We start from the raw sequence: 12,852 nt of genomic DNA, 5'->3' as shown, positions 1-12,852 counted from the left end.
AGGACCTTCCACCTACCTCTAACTTTGTCATTTGTTCCAATGTGCACCATGACCGCTGGGTCCTCACCAGCCCTTCCCACTAATCTGTCCACCCGATCAGCGATGCGTCGGACTCGAGCGCCAGGTAGGCAGCACACCGTTCGAAGATCCCTGTCTTTGTGACAGATTGCCCTATCTGTTCCCCTAATAATTGAGTCCCCCACTACCAGCACCTGTCTGGCCTGCTTTGCTCTCCAATTTCCCTCCTTACTGTAGCAGTCACTCCTCCGGCTTTCAGAGGACATGCCTGGCTGCAGCAGTGCTACCCCTGTACTGGCACCCCCCTCATCTGCCAGCTTAGCAAACTTATTGGGGTGTGCCAGATCAGGACTAGCCTCCCTGGCACTCTTCCCTCTACCTGGCCTTCTAATGGTCACCCAGCTTGCTGCTTCACTGTCCTGCAGCTCCATCCTACCATCCCCCACCTCATCTATCCCATTGAGCGTCTGCTCAGTGAGCAGAAGACTCCTCTCCATATTGTCTATGGATCTCAGTGTTGCCAGCTGCACATTTAGATTCAGAATTTGGGCTTCCAAATGCTCAAATCTCGCACAGCAGTATGCACCCTCGACCGGCTGATCAAGGACTGCATACATGTGGCAAGATGTGCACTGGATGGCATTAACAATAGTGGAGCACATTTCCTAATGGGGATTGCACCAGACAGAAAAGTTAAATAAAAATAAATGCAAAGTATTAATAAAATACAGATAGCAATTCAGTAATTCCTCCCTTGGAAACTCCCTGAATCACAAGTCACTGAATCACAAGTCACATACTTCCCGCCGATCGCACTTGGGGTACCGTCACACTATACGATTTACCTACGATCACGACCAGCGATATGACCTGGCCGTGATCGTAGGTAAATCGTAGTGTGGTCGCTGGGGAGCTGTCACACAGACAGCTCTCCAGCGACCAACGATGCCGAGGTCCCCAGGTAACCAGGGTAAACATCGGGTTACTAAGCGCAGGACCGCGCTTAGTAACCCGATGTTTACCCTGGTTACCAGCGTAAAAAAAACCAAACAGCACATACTTACATTCCGGTGTCCGTCAGGTCCCTTGCCGTCTGCTTCCCGCACTCACTGACTGCCGGCTGTAAAGTGAAAGTGAAAGCACAGCACAGCGGTAATGTCACCGCTGTGCTCTGCTTTCACTTTACGGCCGGCAGTCAGTGAGTGCGGGAAGCAGACGGCAAGGGACCTGACGGACACCAGAATGTAAGAATGTGCTGTTTTTTTTTTTTTTTTTAGTTTTACGCTTGTAACCAGGGTAAACATCGGGTTACTAAGCGTGGTCCTGCGCTTAGTTACCCGATGTTTACCCTGGTTACAAGCGAACGCATCGCTGGATCGCATCGCTAGATCGGTGTCACACACACCGATCTAGCGATGCCAGCGGGAGATCCAGCGACGAAAGAAAGTTCTAAACGATCTGCTACGACGTACGATTCTCAGCAGGATCCCTGATCGCTGCTGCGTGTCAGACACAGCAATATCGTAACGATATCGCTGGAACGTCACGAATCGTACCGCCGTAGCGATCGAAATGGCAGTGTGTGACGGTACCCTTATCCTCAGGTCACAATCAGCTCGTTCACACTCGCTAAGCTGAAGATATAAAGAGATTTTTTTTCCCCTGAGCAGCAATCCACCTTGTTCAATGCACTTCCAAAAAGTGCTTGATTCGAGTACCGAGCATAATGTCCGTCAATAAAGCAATTACGGTAAGTATTTTCCTGGAAGTCTTTTACTCGACGGCCAAGGGGGTGATAGAGGGAGAGAGCTCAGAGACCCAAGCACTAGGCGATACTTGGCACTTGATTGACCACCCATCACTAATAATAGAAGGGTATGGATGGGAAGGAAAGTTAAGATTTCCCTATATTATATCCTTCTCCCCTCCCTACTACAAAGAATAAAGCAAATCATTGAATCACATAAATAATGACTCTACAAAAATACATGCCACTTGTAAAAATTGGTTTACATATCACAACATTTTTAGCAACCAAGTTTGAACTTGAAAAGGCTGCCACGTTTCTGTTTATGGAAGTCAATGGTGGTAATTGGACAGGTCTTCAGAGTGAGAAAGTTTTAAAGAGCTGACAACTAGAATAATCCGAAAATTACATGGAAAATGGCAAGAACTCACAACAAAGGAAGTAACTAGACTATTCTTCTTAGCCAATGTGATTTCAGAATAGTACTAAAAAAACTAAATTAAATCTTGAAGAGGACCCATCAAAGTTTTCAAAATTACGATTATAGTATTTACATTTACAGTGCGACTTATGACTGAATGAATCCAACAATCACACGGGGATGAACAAACCAGCGGAGTTGTAAAACCTGCAAACCGCAGATTCCTATACAGACTAGGCAAATCCCTAACCTGACAGGATGTTGGCACCTTAAAATTATACAATGGTGCCCTCACTCAACATCAGATGACCCCGAGTGTCCTTAACTGCACCCTCAACTACACACAGAATGTAACCCAAAATAACAGAACGTAGTGCACACACACACACACATACACACACAGAGGGTGAGACACGGCTAGAGACATGTTCACACAATCATACACGAAATACAAAAAAAAAAAAAAAAAAAAAAAAAAAAAAAAAAAAAAAAAAAAAAAAGGAACCCAAAACAAAAAGACCTTTGGTATATGTGAAAACCCCCAGACCCTGAGTGTAATAAAATGGGAAAAGAGCTGAGAAGGGGAACACGCAAATAAACCACAGAAGAAATAAAGCCTCAGCAAGATCATCTTTCGCTAGGGAGCTGGGACTCCAAACGTCCATCTAACTAGGAAAAAAGCCAGCAAAGACTGCATGTGCCTGGAGAGTATATATAGTCCCTTACAAGATGTGATAGGACAAACCAATAGAGGAAGTGAAAACACCTGCATAGAAGCAACACCGCACAGACAAGAACATTACCAGCAATTGGAAAGATACAACACAGGCAGTGGTCAAAGAGGGAAACCGACCCACAGCCAGAGATCACCGGATTGTGTCCCGGAGTAGAGCCATGACGGCAACATTTTTGAAGTGCTATTCTCCTCATAGGGATAAAAAAAGAAAACTACTTGTAAAAACAAGTAACTTAGAAATGTACTTGTTTATTAGAAGTCTTATTTTTAAGTGCACATTGCCTATGTAATTGACCAACTTTGCAGCCTATTAGCTGTGCCCCAGACTCCTCAGCACTTTATATAGAATGTGCAAGCAATGCCCTGAAGTTGGTTGGACCACTGGATCCAGACAGCTTCAGTACTACCTTGCCGCTCCAATGCTGCAGAGGTAAAGCTGCCTTGAAGTATTGGGAAGAGCGCATTTCGGGCCAGTGGTGCCATGTTCCCACTGAGTTTAACTGTCAATTAAGGAAGGGCGCACTATTGAAACCTAACTGAGAATGAACCCTTGCAAGGTTATTAGTAAGTATAGTAAAGGAGTCATACCTGGGAGGTACTTAGGGTATTCGCTCCTCTTGGGGTACCAGAGACAGGATAGCCCACCAGGCAAGAGTGTCTCCATGGCAACGCACAAAAGGAAGACCATGAAGGAATGAGAACCTTCCGATGATTATGGATGAAAGATTTCGGCAAGATTGAACCTTTCTTACCCCTCTATGGGATTTGTTAATGAGAAAGACTTATTCTCTCTCAGATGCTGTTTTTTGTTTGATTAAAGACAGACAGGATAGAAGCATTGAGTAATTTGGTGACTGCGTATCATCTTAATTTTATACTGCGGAGAGGAACACAGTGAGAGGGTTGAAATGACCGGAAGATCAGGTTTGACTGCAGGTCTCTGTCCTAGCCATGTCTACGACTTGTTTACAAGGATAGAAAATAGCATTGGTTAAATATATCTACAGCTGACAGAAGGCAAACAAGAATGAATCAGCATTTATCCGGTTTGATGACCTTGTATGATGGAATGACCACAATTTGGACTGAATATATAGAGGCCCATGAAAATATTCACTCCCTTGGCATTTTTGGTGTTTTGCCACCTCACAACATGGAATTTCATTTTTTCTTCTTTTTTGAGGGTTTGCATCAGTTCATGGAAAGAACATGCCTACAACAGAGAACATTTGGCTTTCTTTTTATTGTGAAGCAAACAACAAAGAGCACAAAAATACTTAAAAATGTTTGTGTAAATAACTATTCACCCCTTAAAGTCAGTACTATGTAGAGCCTCTTTTGTGGCAATTACAGCTGAAGGTCGCTTTGGATAAGTCTCTGAGCTTTCCGCATCTTGTCACTGGGATTTTTGCCCATTCCTCAAGGCAAAACTGCTCTAGCTCCTTCAAGTTACATGGTTTGCTCTGGAGAACAGTAATCATCAAGTCTGAACACAGATTCTCAATTGGATTAAGGTCTGGGCTTCGACTAGGCAACTCCAAAACATGTACACGTTTCCCTTTAAACCACTCGAGTGTTGATTTAACAGTATGCTTTGGCTCATTGTCTTGTTGGAAGGTGAACCTCCATCCCAGTCTCAAATCACTGACAAACAGGTTTGGCTCAATAATATCAATGTATTTTGCACCATTCATCTTCAGCTTGACTCAGACCATTTTCCCTGTCCCTGCTGCCAAAAAACATCCCTACAGCATGATGCTGCCACCACCATGTTTCACTGTGGGGATGGTGTTCTTGGGCTGATGAGCGGTGTTGGTTTGGTGCGAGACATAGCATTTACTTTGGTGACCAAAAGTTCAATTTTGGTCTCATCTGACCAGAGCACCTTCCTCTACACATTTGAGTTTTCCTCAAACGCAAACTGAACACGAGCCTCACAAGTTTTTGTGTATCAGTAAAGGCTTTTTTCTACCCACTCTTCCATAATGGCCACCTCTAATGAGTATACAACTTATTGTGGTCATATGGACAGATATTCCAGTCTCTGCTTGGGAACGCTGAACCTTGTTGAGGGTTACCTTTGGTCTTTGTGCTGCCTCTCTGATTGATGCCCTCTTTGAATGGGCTGAGCGTTCTGGTAGGCAGCCCTCTCTTGGCAGGTTTGTTGCAGCACCATGTTCTTTCCATTTGATAATAGACTTGATGATGCTCTGGGAGATAATCAGAGATTGGGATTTTTTATTTTTTATACCAACCCAACCCCGACTTGTACTTCTCAACAACTTTGTCCCTGACTTGTTTGTAGATCTCCTTAGTCTTCATGGTGTTTGGTTAGTGGTGCCTCTTGCTTAATGGTGTTGCAGCCTCTGTGGCTTTTCAGAAAAGGTGTGTATATACTGACAGACCATGCGACATATAGACTGCACACAGGTGGACTTACTTTCACTAAAGTAATTTGTGAAGTTCTTGCGTGTACCAGAAATGTTTAGGGCTTCATAGCAAAAGGGGTGACTACATATGCACATGCCAATTTTTAGTTATTTGATCCCATAAATGTACTTTATGCTTACATTTTTTAATCACTTCACTTTACCAACTTAGAGTATTTAATGCTGATGCATCACACACAAATCTGATTACAAAAATATTTAAACACAGGTTGTAATGTAACAAAAATAGGTAAAAAGCCAAGGAGGATGGGGGCGTGAATACGTTCGCAAGCCACTGTATGCCCTCTAAAGCTGACCATACATTGGAGGCCATTTTTACATCAGTTTATCACTCCTGACTCCTAAGCTCAATGCTAAACCTAAAAATCCTCTTTTGTCTTGGAGTACAGCAGAGCTCACCTTAGCCCTTGTGCCCCTTTGCTTTAGTGATCTGAGCAACTAAACCACCCCAGGTTAAAACTTCTGATATATATTTCTAGGACATGTCAATAGTCTTCTAAAATTGCACATTAACTTTTAAAGTCAGTCAGGTTGTCCACCTCTGGGGACAATTTTTGTTTCTTAGGGTACCGTCACACTATACGATTTACCTACGATCACGACCAGCGATATGACCTGGCCGTGATCGTAGGTAAATCGTAGTGTGGTCGCTGGGGAGCTGTCACACAGACAGCTCTCCAGCGACCAACGATGCCGAGGTCCCTGGGTAACCAGGGTAAACATCGGGTAACTAAGCGCAGGACCACGCTTAGTAACCCGATGTTTACCCTGGTTACAAGCGTAAAACTAAAAAAAAAAAAAAAAAAAACAGCACATACTTACATTCCGGTGTCCGTCAGGTCCCTTGCAGTCTCTGCTTCCCGCACTGTGACTGCCGGCCATAAAGTGAAAGTGAAAGCACAGCCGCTGTGCTCTGCTTTCACTTTACGGCCGGCAGTCACAGTGCTGGAAGCATTTCAAAAAACCTGATCTGCACATCCAAACATAGACTGAGTGTGAACAGGTGCTGAACCCAGAGTCGCCAACTCGTATATAGTTAAATAAATAGGGCAGCACACTGCAGCGCCAAAACATGCAAACTTGAAAACACGAAATTTAAACTGCATTACTGCACTAGAAATATGAAAAATGAGAGCTTTTAGCGCATAAAAATGGCCAATTTTATGTGTACCTCGTAGCCACTTTACGGCATCTCTCTTATACGAGGTCCTACTCTAAACCTACCTCGCTGAGAATAAACGTCTCCATCTGAATGGGTACATGTGAAACCTCTCCTTGGACTCAAATTCTCTCTCACTGTGGAGGGGTATTGGACCTACTATAATTAAAACACCTGAAGCTAGGAGGCAGGGAGTGCACGATCAGAAGGCTAGAGAATACATTTCAAAAAACCTGATCTGCACATCCAAACATAGACTGAGTGTGAACAGGTGCTGAACCCAGAGTCGCCAACTCGTATATAGTTAAATAAATAGGGCAGCACACTGCAGCGCCAAAACATGCAAACTTGAAAACACAAAATTTATGTTTGGATGTGCAGATCAGGTTTTTTGAAATGTATTCTCTAGCCTTCTGATCGTGCACTCCCTGCCTCCTAGCTTCAGGTGTTTTAATTATAGTAGGTCCAATACCCCTCCACAGTGAGAGAATTTGAGTCCAAGGAGAGGTTTCACATGTACCCATTCAGATGGAGACGTTTATTCTCAGCGAGGTAGGTTTAGAGTAGGACCTCGTATAAGAGAGATGCCGTAAAGTGGCTACGAGGTACACATAAAATTGGCCATTTTTATGCGCTAAAAGCTCTCATTTTTCATATTTCTAGTGCAGTAATGCAGTTTAAATTTCGTGTTTTCAAGTTTGCATGTTTTGGCGCTGCAGTGTGCTGCCCTATTTATTTAACTATATACGAGTTGGCGACTCTGGGTTCAGCACCTGTTCACACTCAGTCTATGTTTGGATGTGCAGATCAGGTTTTTTGAAATGTATTCTCTAGCCTTCTGATCGTGCACTCCCTGCCTCCTAGCTTCAGGTGTTTTAATTATAGTAGGTCCAATACCCCTCCACAGTGAGAGAGAATTTGAGTCCAAGGAGAGGTTTCACATGTACCCATTCAGATGGAGACGTTTATTCTCAGCGAGGTAGGTTTAGAGTAGGACCTCGTATAAGAGAGATGCCGTAAAGTGGCTACGAGGTACACATAAAATTGGCCATTTTTATGCGCTAAAAGCTCTCATTTTTCATATTTCTAGTGCAGTAATGCAGTTTAAATTTCGTGTTTTCAAGTTTGCATGTTTTGGCGCTGCAGTGTGCTGCCCTATTTATTTAACAGTGCTGGAAGCAGACGGCAAGGGACCTGACGGACACCAGAATGTAAGTATGTGCTGTTTGTTTTTTTTTAGTTTTACGCTTGTAACCAGGGTAAACATCGGGTTACTAAGCGCGGTCCTGCGCTTAGTTACCCGATGTTTACCCTGGTTACAAGCGAACGCATCGCTGGATCGCATCGCTAGATCGGTGTCACACACACCGATCTAGCGATGACAGCGGGAGATCCAGCGATGAAAGAAAGTTCTAAACGATCTGCTACGACGTACGATTCTCAGCAGGATCCCTGATCGCTGCTGCGTGTCAGACACATCGATATCGTAACGATATCGCTGGAACGTCACGAATCGTACCGTCGTAGCGATCGAAATGGTATAGTGTGACGGTACCCTTAAGCTTCCAGCTAAACCACAACAAGGTCATCAGCTCCACAAGATCACACACAAAGATAACCTAAAATAACCTAAAGCTTACGGCAAGACAGGCAGACTAGGACTGAAAATAGGAAAGTAATGAAAGTGCCCAGACACCACCTTATATGAAGGCCAGCCTTCGATCCTTACGGCTATACTCGTGCATACCTGGTTCAGATTAGCATCGATGCATTCTCAGTAGGAAGATGGAAAGTTGCTGTCAAACTTTAGTGCCACCTTATCACCTGTGACACCAAAAGCACTTGACATGTTCAAATCCAAGTGCCCAATGTATCTATCCTGACACCTGTCATTGTGAGGTCAACAAACACAAGATGACTGGCCTGTCCCACTAAAATCGGCAGGTTCAGGCAATATATCCAACATCACTGCGAAGCTTAAAAGTCATATGTCAAGCCTCCTAAGAAGTCTATATTGGCATGTAGGACATAGAAAGTGGAATAAAATGACACCTTGATATGTGATCCAATGTCCAATTCCCGAGAAATCGAAGTTCTCTTTAGTATTTAAATGAGATGCTAAGATGTAAGGGCCGGACATAGATCTCCCCGAGATCCTGCCTCCAGAGCTTGTTTTACATGAAAAGGCCATTACCAGTGTGAGACATGAAGATCAGGAGAGAAGTCAGTCATTACATGTCTCACGCTGGTAACGCCCCCTTTCATTTAAAACACGTTTTCGAGGCAAATTCTCAGGGAGATCTATGACCGGCACATAGATGTCAACAGCTCATTTATATAATAAGAAAATGTGGATCTCTCAGAAAAATCATCAGACATCAAGGTCTCAGTTTATTCACCTTTTTAAGACCTACATACTCATATAGATGGCTTAGAAGGGTTGATGCCTGCAACATCCTCCAGCACGACCGGTTTTGCAGTGGGTCAGTAATGGTGTGGGGAGGCATTTCTTTTTACATAGGACAAAAGATGGGACATCGGCAGAATGAATGATAGGAAACAGAGGAAAAACACAAATTCAAAAACTCAAAACGTATGAAAGAAATAACTTTATTCATATTATAAACATTAACATTAAGTAAGGTAGGGGTAGGAACTAATAACCAGGAAAAAAGCGGACACTACAAGGGACAAGGCAAAAATTAATAAAATTGTATGAAAAGTAGCAGCAGGGTATAAATATCATACACTAAATAAGTAGTAACGTGCCTATGTGCAAAGTTGCGGTCATAACGCCTGATAGTATCAGTATACTATATAAATAATATTATTTTGCTGCAAGAACATGTGTAGTATAATGGAATATAATGAGCATGTACAGGTATATAAAGGAAGAGTAGTGTAGCCAAGATAAGGTAGGTAAAGTGCATGTGCAAGAGATACCAGGCGGTAGGTAGCAGCAGCCTGTACAAATGGATCAGAGAACGATGATAATACACATAGTAGAGCCTGACATGGTTATAGCTACAGTGACATGCTGCTAAAGCAGAGTTGTATATAGGTGTAAATCCTCGCATATGGTACCTGATGCACGTAGAGTTGTCCTTTGGATGCGCTCACCCCGACGCGCGTTTCAGTGTCTGCCTTCATCAGGGTCTAGCCAGAGGTACCCTGATCGCCATTAGGCACCGGGATGAGATCCTCAAACCCAATGTGAGGCCATATGCAGCTGCACTGGACCCTAGGTCCCTTCTCATGCAGGACAATGCTAGGCCTCATGTGACTTAAGTGTGTCAGCACTTCCTGAATTAAGACATTGGATGCTACGGACTGGCCTGCCCATTCCCCAGACCTGAATCCGATTGAACACATCTGGGACATCATGTCTCACTCCATCCACTGCCACGTTGCACCACAGACTGTCCAGGAGTTGACTGAAGCTTTAATCCAGGTCTAGGAGGAGATCCCTCAGAATATCTGCCGCCTCATCAGGAGCATGCGCCAGTATTGTAGAAAGGTTGTGCAGGCACGTGGAGGCCACACACACTACTCAGCATCATTTCTTTGTCTTGAGGCATTTTCATTGAAGTTGTATCAGCCTATAATTTGATTTTCCTCTTTGACTGTATCATTCCAAATTCAGACCTCCATGGGATATTCATTTTGATTTACATTGATCATTTTTATGTTTTATTCTTCTCAACGCATTCCACTATGTAATGAATAAAGATTTGCAACTGGAATATTTAGTTCAGTAATATCTAGGATGTGAGATTTTAGTGTTCCCTTCATTTTGTTGCGCAGAGTATGTATATAAGAGTAAGAACTAATTAATTACTGTAGTAAAGGAACATTCAATAATCTGATTATAGAATCTATGCTTTACTATTTTCCATGGGTGATGTTAATAAAAAGCCCCCCCCCCCATAGGCACAGTATTCAAGACAATATCTAAGTGACAAGAAGTTAATCTTAATTCTCCCAGAGTCGTTTAAGAAAACAAAACACACTATACTCATCTGTTTGACTGGCACCACTCCTCCTCTCTATGTCCCGCCATTAGTCTCCAAAATCTAGCGGAGGACACCACGCTAAGAAGGAAAGTGTTCCCCGCAGACTGATTGGCTACAGCAGTCAAATGATGTGTGACCTCCTGCATAACTGAAGGCCTGCGGCTCCTGGTAGGAGTAATGGTAATTTGCTCCCAGTACCGTGCTTTCAGTAAGGTGGCTCTACACCATTGGAAGGCTATTTCTTGCAGGTACATCTTGCCTGGGGACATGACAGATGCTCTTTAATGTAAATTATTAGATACGCATTCTCTTGAAACAAAAATAAAATGTCTGAAGCAAATGTATTGTTAATTTATTCGAATGGGCCAGGAATGAGGGACACCCATATATTAAAGTATCTCAAACAGGGTATGAAATAATAGCTTTGTACCAGATGACAACTTTAACAATGTCACAGCAAAAAGTAATGACCAATATATGGTAATGCCCAATTTCTTAAAAAAAATTGTTTAGGAACAATAAAGCTCTTCTGCTTATCTGGAAATTTTTGTTTTTTTTTCTGCAAAGTATGTGTCTGACAATTGTAGGTCTGCTGAGACGGTCACAAATTCCAAGAACTGGGCTGAGCCATCTGCGTGAATGGAGCAGTAATATACGCCCTATGCCGCTATCACACAGGGGATTCAGGATCTCTTGTGCCCATAATCATAGGCACAGGTTACAGGCACAGAAATTCCCTAAAATGCTGTCACTTCTGGTCACTCGATCCATCTTTGGATTGGGATTTGGAGCATTGTTCCTTATAAAATGTGAAGTCTGCAAATTATATTTGAAATGTTAAATTGTGCAAATAGGTAGAATTGTAAGGGTAGAGCTAGACGGTCACAGCGCAGACAAAGCTCCGCTCACCCAATGTGGTCATTGGCTCCACCATTGTTACACAATCTTGTGGCAATTGGCCATAGCGGTGGATGGAGCTTCGGCCACAAGCTGTAGGCTGCATGGTCTGGTCCCACCTTTAAGGGGTATTCTCATATCCAAGATCCTATCCCAACATGTAGTAGGTGTAATAATAAGATTAGCAAATGCCTCCAATTAGAACTGTAGTTTAGTTTTTCTGATTCGCTATGTTGCTTACCTTAATAATGGTGGGTATTGCAGTAGCTTAGGTATCCATGGTTACTACCACTCATTTAGTGAGTTAGTGGTCGTAACCTTGGATAACCAAGCTACAGCAATGCCCTGTACATGGAGTAAGCAACGTAGAAAATCAGAAAAACTATACTACATTTCTAATTGGGAGTATTTGCTGATAATATTATTACATCTACTGCATATTGAGATGGGACTACCCCTTTAAGACTAGGCCTATACGCATTGCGACATTGCATCTAATGATTCCCTATGGCATCGCACTGTGACCTCCTGCTACACAGAGACACAAACGTGTTGGGATTTTTTTTGTTGCTTTGTCCCTGGTGGCAAGTTACACAAGACTCATTTACTATAGACCTCAATGCAAGTCACATGCACCTTATATTGCCAAATATTTACAATGAAGTTACACAAATAGTTTTGGCTGTGGGACTTGTGCAATTGGTCTCATTAATCCTTATTAGTATAATTTATTCATTTATTTTTTTTTTTTTAACTTGTTCCCTTCCAAAGCAAACAACTTCAGGGAAACATTGAGTTGGGGCACTGGAGGCAGAAATGCTCGCCTCCTACACTTGTGCGAGTCTGGCCTATCGGAGTACATTGGATCGAGCTCGGCCCTGCAAAGAAACCCCCCATGCAGATGTGATCAGAGACTGAAGTTAAAAAAAAATAAAATAAATAAAAGTAAATTACAATTAAAAAGAATCAGAAAACCAGCGACAAATAATTCTACAGAACGGAGCATTTACAATCCAGGAGGAAAGTGGTGCGAGAGCCACAGCAATGTCACCCAAGGATTAACCATCCCCAACCCCCGCTGCTGACGGACGAGGCGTCCCCCCCGCTGCTGACGGACGAGGCGTCCCCCCCGCTGCTGACGGACGAGGCGTCCCCCCCCGCTGCTGACGGACGAGGCGTCCCCCCCGCTGCTGACGGACGAGGCGTCCCCCCCGCTGCTGACGGACGAGGCGTCCCCCCCGCTGCTGACGGACGAGGCGTCCCCCCAGCTGCTGACGGACGAGGCGTCCCCCCCGCTGCTGACGGACGAGGCGTCCCCCCCGCTGCAGACGGACGAGGCGTCCCCCCCGCTGCTGACGGACGAGGCGTCCCCCCAGCTGCTGACGGACGAGGCGTCCCCCCCGCTGCTGAC

General features: G+C 43.9%; 1 protein-coding gene across 2 annotated transcripts in view; it reads right to left on the bottom strand.

Moving 5' to 3' along the window:
• GPCPD1 (glycerophosphocholine phosphodiesterase 1) overlaps nucleotides 1-12,852 on the bottom strand; it is an 85,801-nt gene that overhangs the window by 71,565 nt on the left and 1,384 nt on the right. The window lies entirely within an intron of this gene.

Source organism: Ranitomeya imitator, chromosome 5, assembly GCF_032444005.1.
Source record: "Ranitomeya imitator isolate aRanImi1 chromosome 5, aRanImi1.pri, whole genome shotgun sequence".
Lineage (NCBI taxonomy): Eukaryota > Metazoa > Chordata > Amphibia > Anura > Dendrobatidae > Ranitomeya > Ranitomeya imitator.
Note: the sequence above shows the minus strand (reverse complement) of the source record. Positions and strands in the feature narration are given on the sequence as shown.